This window comes from Carassius carassius, chromosome 35 (genome assembly GCF_963082965.1).
Source record: "Carassius carassius chromosome 35, fCarCar2.1, whole genome shotgun sequence".
Taxonomy (NCBI): domain Eukaryota; kingdom Metazoa; phylum Chordata; class Actinopteri; order Cypriniformes; family Cyprinidae; genus Carassius; species Carassius carassius.
In genome coordinates, this window is record NC_081789.1 from 23,885,826 (window position 1) to 23,898,477 (window position 12,652).

General features: G+C 33.6%; 1 pseudogene; it reads right to left on the reverse strand.

Moving 5' to 3' along the window:
- LOC132116278 (arf-GAP with GTPase, ANK repeat and PH domain-containing protein 3-like) overlaps positions 1-12,652 on the reverse strand; it is a 98,955-nt pseudogene that overhangs the window by 16,583 nt on the left and 69,720 nt on the right.

Sequence of the window (12,652 nt, forward strand, 5' to 3'; positions counted from 1 at the left end):
TGCTCAGTTTTAGATTTTTTTATTATTATTACCAGTTAGTAATTTTAGTACTTCCACTTAAATGTATTACAGGTATTTGCAGGGCAACATTTCTCATTTTCATTTAATCGAAATTTCTAAATCTAATATTTCTTCTTAAAATTTCTTTCATTCTTTTGTTTCAGCTTAATTTAAATTGAGAAAAATATCTAATAGTTTTAGTTTATGGTAATAACCCTGAATATAATTTTATTATAAAATATTTATTTTATTACCATATCAGCATCAAAGATTATATTCATGACATAAATAAATGAATAAAAAAGGAGTATAATATACAATTACCAGATATCATAAAATCAGAATACCTTTATAATACAGGTCTTAATTAAATAAATACATACATACAGCTTCATTAGACATAACATCTTCAAATGTGGTTTTCTCAAACTTTTTTTAATGAAATAAATGAGAATGTAAAATAAATTAATAATATTAGCCTCAGTAATGTTGAAGTCTCTAGCTATGGCATCCTTCAATTTAAATCTGTAGGACTTTGACCTGTTTAATCATGCACTAGACCAAAATGATACGTTCGGATGCTAAGAAAAGTATCAGCGCATCTCTCCTCATCATGTTCGTAACACAAATATGCATAACAAATTATGTGCTATATACTGTATATTAGCCGTCCAACAGCATGTCTCAGCCTGATCTAACTGATAAAAACATAAGTCAGAGTTCAGCAGCATTAGAATAAATCCTGCATTATGATGCATTAGACCAAAGCGCAGGCTGTGTCTGACGGGACTCGTACCCTCAGGAGTGACTGATACACCCCTCTGAGTGATGGATAGCTGTCAGAGCCACTGAGAGCTCTCAGTTCAGCCCCAAAGGGAGTGGTTTGGGACTGTAATAGTGTCCTTAATTGCCACCAAAACCACTCTTTTCTCCAGGTCATTAGATAGATTGGGAATGCGAGCGAGTGTGTCAGGCTTAAAGCGGGAAACACCTCGAGACATCGCCTGGAAGCAGAGCAGGTGAGCAGCTCCAGACAATGGTCTGTGGACCCTATTATCTCCTGAAACATCTCATCTTCTTCAAAAAGCAGAAAAGCACTAATGGAGCGATGATTGGGTGAAGACTCCAACACAGTCCAGTTATTGATCATGGAACTGACACTGGATGTGATGCTTATTTAATATGCTTCAACATCCTGAACAGAGTTCAAATCTTCAAATACTACACTTCACTCTTAAATACTTACAGCTGCCTTATGACTTAAGAAGTCCACACACATTATTATTTAAATTGACCACAAGCTTGTATCCAGGCAATGAGTTTTTCCATTCAAGTTTTAAGATTAATTGCTTCAAAATGTGTTTTAAAATGTACAAATGTTTTGTAGAGAATAAACTAGGATTACAAAATTTTAGGAAGAAAAATATCAAATTGCATTTGCTCTGATAAAAATGCAATTTTTTAATGCAAGGTTTGCTGTGTTTTAGACATGCACAATTTAGCCAGAAATTATTTATTATAAATGAATAAGATATTACGATTTTTATTAATAATAAAAAGCTAATATTAATATTTATGGATGTCTTCATTCATATTTGAATGTTAAACTATCAAGATTTTATTCTGGCAGAAATATGCAGGAAGCCTTTAAAGCTTCGATTTTGTTACATTTTTGGATTGATAAACAATTTTTTATGCAATTTAAAATTTTACATTTTAAAAGCTCCAGGTTTGCTGTGCTTGTTTTAGAGCTGCACAATTTAGCCAAATAACAACAGAGCAATAATAATAAAAAAATAATAATTTCACACTATTAAAGGAATACTCCACCGTGTTTTGATATTAAACTATGTTTTTCCCTTACCTAAGACGAGTTGATACATACCTCTCTCGTCTCAGTGCGTGCACTCAATCGCTTTGGCGCGCGGTGACACTTTGAAAGCACTTAGCTTAGCCCATTCATTCAATATGGGCCAAACAGAGAAGCTACCAAACACCTCCACGTTTTCCCTATTTAAATACAGTTACTCGCATAGTGTAACTCGACCTAGGACGGTAACACAAAACAAAACGTTGCGCTTTTCTAAGCGTGTAAAATGGATAACTATATTGTGTGGCAGAATACCATGGCAAGTGCTTGTAAGCACTTCGTCTTGGCGCAGTAATATCTTCAACTCGTCTTAGTTAAGGGAAAAACATAGTTTAATATGAAAACACGGTGGAGTATCCCTTTAAGTGACCTAAACTCAGAACAGACGCAGTTCATGTGGAGCAGCATTTACTGTGAACCAAGCTGCTCTGAGACACTGAAAACACCAGAACACGAGCTGCTCATGGGTAAAACAAAATAGTGCCACGTTTTACTCTGAAACATGTAGAACATATATTTAATTAAATTGCAGCCTCTGCAATTTGATGAAAGCACTAAGCCATATTGCTATTTTAGTTTTAAACTTGTGCAAAACAGAAAGGAACATTGCTAGCAAACCGGATGGAAACTTGGCTAGTAACACTATAAAATAAAAAATAATAATTTGATTAGTTAACAAATCTATTATAAACATTACTTTGGTTCATAGGGCCTGGGAGATGATTTTTTGACTTTTTAAACAATCTTGTTTTCAAGACTACCAGCTAATGCTTTGGACAGATGACCCACCTGGTGCTGTCCACCCCGGGTTTGGTGTATCCCTCCACACAGCCCTCCCATACACTGTTGGCCATGGCGTTCCCGATGGCCGTCATCACCATGCTGAGCTCCACAGGCCAGTCGTCCAGGTCCAGAGACCGTACGCGGGACAGATGGGTGCCCAGGTTCCTGTGCATCCCGGAGCATTCGATACAGATCAGAGCGCCGAGGTTCAGACTGGCCCAGTCCGGATCTGAGGGTCAGAGACCATTACAATTCAGTTTTCCTTACCAAAATTACATTTTATGCAATTCAAACTCTGATATGTGTGTTCTGATGGGTCCTTTTCAGCAATGACTATGGCAATATGAAACTATCTAACAAAAATAGATTTTTTTAATTTTATTTCTACATATTTTTTTAATTATTTGTATTATTTTACTATTAGTGTGTCAATCTACCCCCAAAATGTCAGTTTTTTATTATTATTACTTTATGTTATTTTAAATTATGTGATTTATATTAATGTGATCGAAACGACCATACAAAAATGTCTGGAAAAATATTTTTTATTAAGCTGTTCACATTATTTTTATGCTATCTTTATTATTTTAATGTGGGTGAAACTACCCTAAAAAGAGAAAAATGCCTGAAAAAATATTTTCATTTAATTATTACAATTATTTATTATTATAATTTTTTTATTATTTATTATTTAATTATTATTTTATTATTTTAATGTATGACAAAACAGAAACATGTCTGAAATCTTTTTTTAAATTAAATTATTATTATTATTATTATTATTTATTTCCATTATTATTTCTTTTTATTTTTTATTGTTTTAAAGTACTTTTTCACATTATACCCTAATGCCATTATACAACAAAGTAAAAGACAAACATAGGATAAAATGTCTAATAAAATTAGACTCGCTTCTTGTTCAGAAATGGGTGCCGTCACAATGTTTTACTCACTGGGGGCATCGCAGTCTGCACAGAAGCTATTTCCCCTCACATTCCTGATAGACTGGATGGTCACTGCATCACTCTGGCTTCCTAATCGAGACTATATGACATAATTCAGATATCACAGTTTGAAAAGGGCAAAAGGGTACATAAGGCATACTAACCACGTCCACGTTATCTAAATCAACACATCTTACCTTGTTCTTGCTGCTCTCACAGGACTGTAGACTGGCAAATATCTGGCTCTCAATGGCCTGAACCCACAGTTCTCTTTCTTCATATGTGGATGCCTCAAAATGCCACATTTGACCCGTCAGGGACACAATGATGAACTCAAAGGACTCCTCTTGCTCTGAAACACACCAAACGGGAGATGAGTTTGGATACTGTTTTAAAATGTTTAGTTTGCAAACTTTTCAGTGGAAATTATTTGTGTGTCCACAATGAAAGCAAAAATGCTATGTGACATAATTAAAAAGGGGTTAAAGCAAGAAAAAAATAAACTAAACAAACTGAACTTTTTTTATTTTACCAGGGGGAGGGGCAGTGCAGTGACTGTGGCAACTTTAACAATTGAAAGGATACTATGGCAAAGTTATCACTTTCCTTACTCAAACAGAATTTTTTTTTTTCATGAATATATGCTTGACCTGAAGAATGATAGCTATATCATAGACTTGGAAAATGATGAGCTACATCACACTAGGGGTGTGACAATACACTTAGCTCACAAGATGAGACCAAATACAGATCCTTGGTTGACCTAGAACGAGGCAATATTATAACAACAAAATATTTGTCTTTTAATCATAAACAGTGAAACAATGCAGTTGTATTTTGAAATATTTGAAATAATTTAGGGCTGTAACTAATGATTATTTTGGTAATCAACTAATCTACTGATTATTTAGACAATTGAGTAATCTGATATTTTTTAGTAACACAAAGTGAAAACCAGGCTTTAGTATGACTATATAAACTAATGACGAGGCAATAAGTTAAATTAAATTAAATTAAATTTATGCATTTAGCAGACACTTTTATCCAAAGCGACTTACAGTGCATTCAGGCTATCAATTTTTACCTATCATGTGTTCCCGGGGAATCGAACCCCCAACCTTGCGCTTGATAGTGCAATGCTCTACCAATTGAGCTACAGGAACACTAAATAAAATAAAAATTGGCAATAAAAAGTGGCTCAAATAAAATATCAAAACAAAGCAATTACATGGTTTAACTGAACAACACTGTTAAAATACATAATGTAATATGCCTATACATAATATATCCATTAAATTTTTATATTTAGCCACATGCAAACTCCGAAACTTTTATTATGAAATCATGACGTACAATAAATAGCATATTTAGAAATAGGCTGATGTATTCTCCTGTGTTGGCAAAGGTTTATAAATAAATTACGTTACAAATCTAGTGAGATTTTCCCATTTGAACGTGAAGCAATACAAATTCACAGCATATACAGAGGAAGAGTTTAGCCCCTTTCACACATACAGTCTTCACTGGTAAATTACCGGTAAGTTACCATAAATAAATCATGCATGAACAAGTACATTTTGGTAAATTTGTTCTGGAATATAATTCCTATGGGGATGACTTGATTAAGTTACTCCAAGCTGTTTACAAAGCTCTGCTGCTTTTTAATTAGTTTTTCTAAGTAAATATGCGCTAGATGGACATCTATGACTATTGCTCCTCGCAGGTTTTTATTGCGCTTCTCTGTTCATCAGGGCTGCGATTGGATACTATTATGCGCGTCTCATGTTTATAAGGAAAAAAAGTCTGAGTGGCTACTGGCTAGTAATGTTAGTTTGGTTGAGAGTGAAAGCTGTGCTCCTCTCATACCATTGGTAGGCAAACTCGAAAATACTATCAACAAGTTTTTTTTGTTTTATGTAGGAGTATTTTTATCCGCAACCAAAAGCTGTATGCCGGAGATCCTCCACGGTGCCAATAACTTTAAGCCTTGAATTACATTACACAATTGTCATATTTGATATTTATTAATAAATGTGTAGTTTAATGCAATTAATCAATTTGTTTTCATTTTGTTTGTGTATATATGCTTACATATGCTAATTTTTAATCATTTTTATTTCAAAACTTTATTTTAAAATATTTGTATCTAAAAATGTTAAATTAAATAATTATTTCATTAAAACAATAAATGATAAAAAAAAAGGAAATTGCAGATTAAAGAAACAAAAACACAAATGCCATTATTTCCTAGTTCAAGATCATCTTCACTACAGGCTGAAAATACAAACATTTAAATGGCCAATATCCAAGGTGCATTATGGGTATCTGCGATTAGTGTCACTTGCTGTTGTTCATCAGCATCGTAAAATCCAAGTGATTAAAAAGGTAAATACATCCATTAGAGTACTTATCTCATTACCAGTGAAGACTCATTATTATTGCAGCTGCCTAAATAGAATATAATGTGGGTTAATCATTCTGGTCACAGTAATTTCCACATCGCAAAAACACACGCGAGGTACTGCAATGTTTCTACCGAGCTCAAATGAGGGGCGAGAGGTGAAAAACAGACCATCATTTTCTGCAATTTGCTCAACATTCATTTCAAAACCATGATTACTTTGATATGTACAGGATGATGATTACACACGTGAGTATTATAGCCAATGAAGCTGCATGAGGCGAAAATAAGTTCACAGACTTGAACACTGCAGTCGTTCCACAGAAAAAAGGCTGTTTATTAGTATTAAAACGCACAACATAACACCATTTATTGACGCCCACTGTAAATGATCATTAGCACATTACTGAGGTCTCACTTTTAGACAAATTATTATGAATTATCAAGGTCACAGGCCAACCCCCTGTTTTTCTTTTTCTTTTTTGTAAATCTCTCTTCTACATTGTGAGATATATATTTGACAGGGTTAGCAAGGATATAACATAATAATTAATTATCGATATATATACTGTATACTGTGTGTGCGCGCATGTAAGTGTGTGTGTATATATATATATATATATATAGGGTTGGCTATATTATACTATAATTATATTATATTATTATATTATAAATACAATTATATAATTACATTATAAACATTATTTAGGTCTCAATTTTAAAGAATTTATCATGAATTATCAAGAAATTATTAAATAATATTAAAATGTCAAATAAAAGAATATAAACTACAATCTAAATGTATATTTTTTCTATATTATTAATGCATTTAATGCCCTATGAATGTTACAAATGAAAGCTACTTTATCATATTTATTTGGAACTTAATGAATATGAAACCAAAAGATAACATTATTCATAGAAAATGTTTACATTAAATGGTACATGGTAGAAAGTCTCTACCAGATGACATTTCTGCTATCACACCGCCCATCTCTAAATAAAACTCCACACATAACTGTAAATTTAGATGAAATGCTGAGCGTGGTTTTAAGGCAGCGGTTAATCTTGAATGTGAAGTATATAGATCTCCGTCTGCTCTCATCTCCGATCAATAATCTCCATATGATGACTCGAACGCATGCATATGATTGTCAAAGACTCCCGTTCACTGCATGGCCTCGAGTGATCGGCAACAATCCAATTAGTTTGACACCCTCCTCAATTACCCGATTTATTCACGGGACTTGACTCCAGGCCAGAGATCAATACAGAGCCGGCAGCTTTGTGTCTAAATCAAGGACTAAAGGGTGAAGGTCTGTCGCCCCAGTTGATCTCTCTGCTTTGTTTACATTTCATGCTTCTTTTTGCTGGAAATGAACCACAGATGTATGACGGGATGCACAATTAATGTAGATAAATATGTTGCACAAAGCTCTCTAGTATTTTTTTCTAAATGTGGTCAAGATAAGGTTTATATTTTAATTAAGTTTAATAAAGTTTACTTTTTAGTACCAAAAGCTTTTTTTTTTAAGTAGTGATCATGCAAACATCTTTCTTAAGTGCACATATTTCATATTTTAGTATTACAAAAGGGAATACATTTGGATAACATTTTGGATGTGGTGACAGTTTCTCTCCTGCTATTATGAAAAGCAATACAATTATCTTGCATTGCACTGTCCAACGATTACACACCTCTGCGTCTGAACACAGACAATTATTCTGTTGACTGGCCATCTGATAAATTAGCCATTACAACAGGTAATTTCAATATGGAATTATTAAAAAACTGTTTCTGATGTCAGCAGCTTGAAACCACAGAGAATAAAGGACAATCAACATTCATTTTGTGCTTTAGTTGTTCGGTAATTGTTATATCAGTAACATTTATTTGAATAAAAAGGAGCTGCCTACTTAGAATCTAAATGCACTAAAATGCTGTCTAGACAGGCTCACTAGGTTTAGAAACATATTCTATACCTTCTGTACTCTCTATATACAGTGGTCAAAATTCATAATTTACATCCAAATTAATGGACCATTAGTTGTTGCATGTCAGGATTAATCCAAATGTTAGGCTTCAAATAAGATATTATATTTACATTTAGGTTAACGTTTTTTAACTTAAAGCAATTAAAAGTATACAATAAAATAAAATAGCTGGTTTATTTTATTTCAATATTTTTCATTTTTTTAAATTTCATTTAATATTAAATGTAATAAAAAATAATTATAATTTAATAAAATTGCAACAATTTTGCAACTAATTTGGAGGAAAAACATGTCAACAACTGCGTCAAAACTAATTAAAGGTTGAGTAATTGTCTAGAATAATTAGATCTAGAATCTAAACGACGATGAAGCTCAAAACTAAGAGTTTTAAATTGTTTAACATTGTTTAACATACTTTCATATGCATTATTTTAAATTCTAAAAATAAGGAAAATGTCTCAGACAGGTGACTTTAGTGATGTTCTCAGAAAATAAAAGTGGAAATGCACTGCATTAAAGGAAAAAACGAAAGCATTGTATCTACAAAAATTACCCAAAGACTCTGAGTTCTGTTGATATAAAATGTGCAATAACAGAAGCTCCCAATCAGCCACTGGTGCTCAGAAATTAGCAGTAATGAGACGGAGCGGAGCAGGTTCTTAAAATCCAATCTGAGGGACTGGAGGCAAAGAGGGCAGAAACAACTTACCTTAATTAATACGCTACAATAAAAGAAAGATAACAACATCTAAAACCACAGTGTTTCTCTCCTCCTCTCCTCTTGGCTCTTGTGATCTTTCATTCATGTTTCTATTTACACCGCATTCACACTCAGACACACAATATAGAGTACACTATAATTTTAAAGGTTAAGGGTTGGTAAGAATTAAAAAAAAACATTTTTAAAGTCTTGTATCCTCACCGAGGCTTTACTTATTTGATAAAAAAATACAGCAAAAACAGTAATATTGGGAAATATTTTTCATAATTTAAAACAACTGTTTTCTATTTTAAAGGGGCCATATGATGCGATTTCAATTTTTCCTTTCTCTTTGGAGTGTTACAAGCTCTTGGTGCATGAGGAAGATCTGAAAAGTTGCAAAGACTAAAGTCTCAAATCCAAAGAGATATTCTTTATTAAAGTTAAAGAGTCAACCACGCCCTCCTAAAACGGCTCATTCAAACCCCCCACCCCACATGTCTACATCACTATGTGGAAATATTTGCGTAATGCTGCCCAAATGTTCATGCAAAGAAAGGCAGTGTGGTTTCAGTAACTGCAGTTAGTGTTGAAGCAGTCATGTCAGGGAGATGCTGTGTGTTTCTAGGCGAAAGCAAAAGCAGGTTACTTGGCCTTTAGAAAGTAGATGCATTTAGGAATCTTTAGGATTATTTGCAACAGAACAGCAAAGCATTTTACCCAGGTAATTCTGACTTTTTGGCGCTTCTGAATCAGCTACTGGAAGTATGTTCTGTTATTAGTTTAAGTATTTGCTATTGAATGTTCAAATGCGGAATTTTGAGCATTGCACACACGTGTGTGTGTGTGTGTGTGTGTGTGTGTGAAAGAGATAGAGAGAGAGAGAGAGAGATAGAAAGAGTGACAGTCACATCACAGTGTAGTCAGCTGTCTTAACCGTCCGTGGCTTGTGTACTGCAAACTCATACGAGCTTCTGTCTGTCACGTGACTCTGTTCCTCTTTCGGGCTTGAACTGATGATAAAACTAAGGACATTATTAACTGTCTTTACATTTATTTTGAAAGAAGAAGCTCGCGATTATGGAAAGGGGTGTTACATTTCAAACGAGTGCTTGCAGTGTTCGGCCAATCACAATGCACTGGGTCAGTTGGCCAATCAGAGCAGACTGCGATTGTCAGAAGGAGGGACTTTGTAGAAAACAATGCTTTTGAGAGAGGAGGGGCATAGAGAACCTACAATAATGTGCAGTATTTGAAAAATAATGTTTTTTGAACATTAAAGCACGTCAACATATTCTGTCACACCAAATACACAAAATAATGCTCTTTTAAAAAGCATCATATGACCCCTTTAATATATGTTCAAATGTAATTCATTCATGTGAGGCGAAGTTGCATTTTCAGCATAAATTTCTCCATTGTCACATGATCCTTCAGAAATCATTTTGATATGCTAACTTTAGGCTCAAGAAACATTTCTTCTTATTATCAATGTTGAAAACAGCAATCTTTTCATAAACAAAAATGACTTTAATGTCACTGTTGATCAATTTAATGCATTCTTGCTTAAAAACAATATTAATTTCTGGGACTTGACTGCATTCATCAGGAATAAAGCATTTCTTTTTCTTTGGAAAAATATGTACTGATAAATCATGCACAATAAGGCCATTAACATTTATTGATACACTAACTAGGGTCAATTTTGGTCTTTCATTTGAGATATGTTCCAGCATCCTGAAAAGCCAAAAACAAACAAAAAAAATTCATAGCAAATTAGCCCAGAAATCAAGAATGAAAAAGAGGAAAACGAATTGTGCATCCCATCTAAAGGAGGCTGATGCTTCTAGTCCAAACGCCCTCTGGGTCAGACGCCTGCTCCAGTACCACATCTGGACCTGCCAGTGTGACCCGATTGCTATTCTGTCAGAGCACACGGCCACGCAACCACAAATCCATCACATCAGAGCCGCACAAAGCCGCGAGGGGTTTAAGTCAAGGTGTGTGTGCATGTGTGTTGCTTTACAAACTCCAAAGGTTGACAATCTTGAATCCCACTCATGTGCGCTAGTACACTAAACAGGTCTGGGCCTATAGAGATGCTAGCTGGTGTCTAAGAATTAACAGGCAGCTGGGAGGAACCAGACCTGCCTGTGCCATCTGTAAATGTCAGTGGCGGCGTTTGCTCATTTTACACATCATTAAAGGCAATATTCCTAACCTGTATTAGAGCAATCAGCACGCGCCCATTACTGACACGGGCCTGGGGGGATACGGGCCAAACACTGAGGAGGCGAGAACGCATTCACCGTCTCCATCAGACACACACACACACACACACACACACACACAGTGTAAACAATAACACCCCTTATACACACACACGGCACTTCAAACAATGAACTGAAGGTAACTGCAGACATAAACACACCCCAACAATGATCTGATGCATGTGAATGTACAAATATATACAGTACATGCAGTCGCATTTATCTTCTTTACAAGGTCTAACAGAGGCAAAGTGCTTCAGAGAACCAACACATTCAGTCCAAAAACACATGAAGCTTCATTGGCTGCCGGCTGTCTGGAAGCTGGGCAAGTGTATTTATCAGCCTGGAGGATCAAAACAAGTAATGCCACCTGGACATCATTATATCAGTATAAAAACTATTTAAAAGTAAGAAAAAAAAAAAAAAGAAAAAGGATAGGACAAAATACTTTGTATTTAGAGCAAAAGTGAATCAGGAAACTGATTAAATGATTGGAAGATCGTATTGCTTATGTTATATACTGATTATTTATATGTTCAAATGTCTGATTATCAATATGCAGAGCCAATAATAGATTATATTATATAGATTATATATATATACACAGATATATTTTCTGCCATGACCATTAAGACTAATCAAAATAGTAGATTAAATATTTCATATTTAAATACATTAAATGCATACAAAATGTCAAAATATATAAAACAAATAATATTAATATAATAATAAATGAGATTTTATAATTCATATTTTAAAAAGGATTTAAAATTGTGCTGAAATATGTACATAATAAAAACAACAATAATGATTAGATTAAATATATAAAAAAAAACCATAAAATCTAATAATAATTTTAAATATATATAAACACAAATCAAATAAAAATAATAATTGTTACTATTAATAATAACAATATTTAGTTTTTACATATTAGCTTTAAATATTTAAACATGAATAATTGAATAATTTAATTAAAATATAATAGTGGTAATAGCTGGTACTCCTACTGCAGTAGTAGTTATATATTTAATATTTTACAACTCCTACTAGTAATAATACCTATTCTTTTTATATTTAAATGTAATTATTATTACATTTAATGTGTTTAAATATGTTATCTAAAAACTTGAAAAAAAATTACTCCAAAAAGTACATAATTTGTGATCAAAATTTTGAAAACTATACATTCAGTACAGTTTAATTTAATGTTATACTTTATTTTTCTTTGCTATAAAGTATGCAATGAGAATGCAGCCTTATTTGTTAACTACATATAAAAAATAAATAGATTTATAGAAATTGCATGTTTCCTATAGAAGACTACAGAAAGCCCAGATTAATCAAGCTCCAGAATGGCTTTCCTGTACAGGAGCGAAGATAAAGGTATGGTCACAAAGGCATTAAAGCATCAGGAAAACTGGATTGGCCTTTCAGCACCTGAGATGTTCATGATACCGGAGATGCTCCACTGAAGCTGTTCAAATGAAGACGCTCTGCATGTTTCACTCAAACTCAGGGCCGAAACAGTTCAAATGGTCAAGGCCTGTTTGAATCAAAAGCACTGAAATCAACTGATTCACTAAAATGAATAAGAGTTCTTTAGTTGTCTAAGTGTGTCTTAATTGTGGACGTTCACGTAAAACCATCAGCTGCCTGAGCACAAAAAGTTGCCTCACCTTCTTCGAG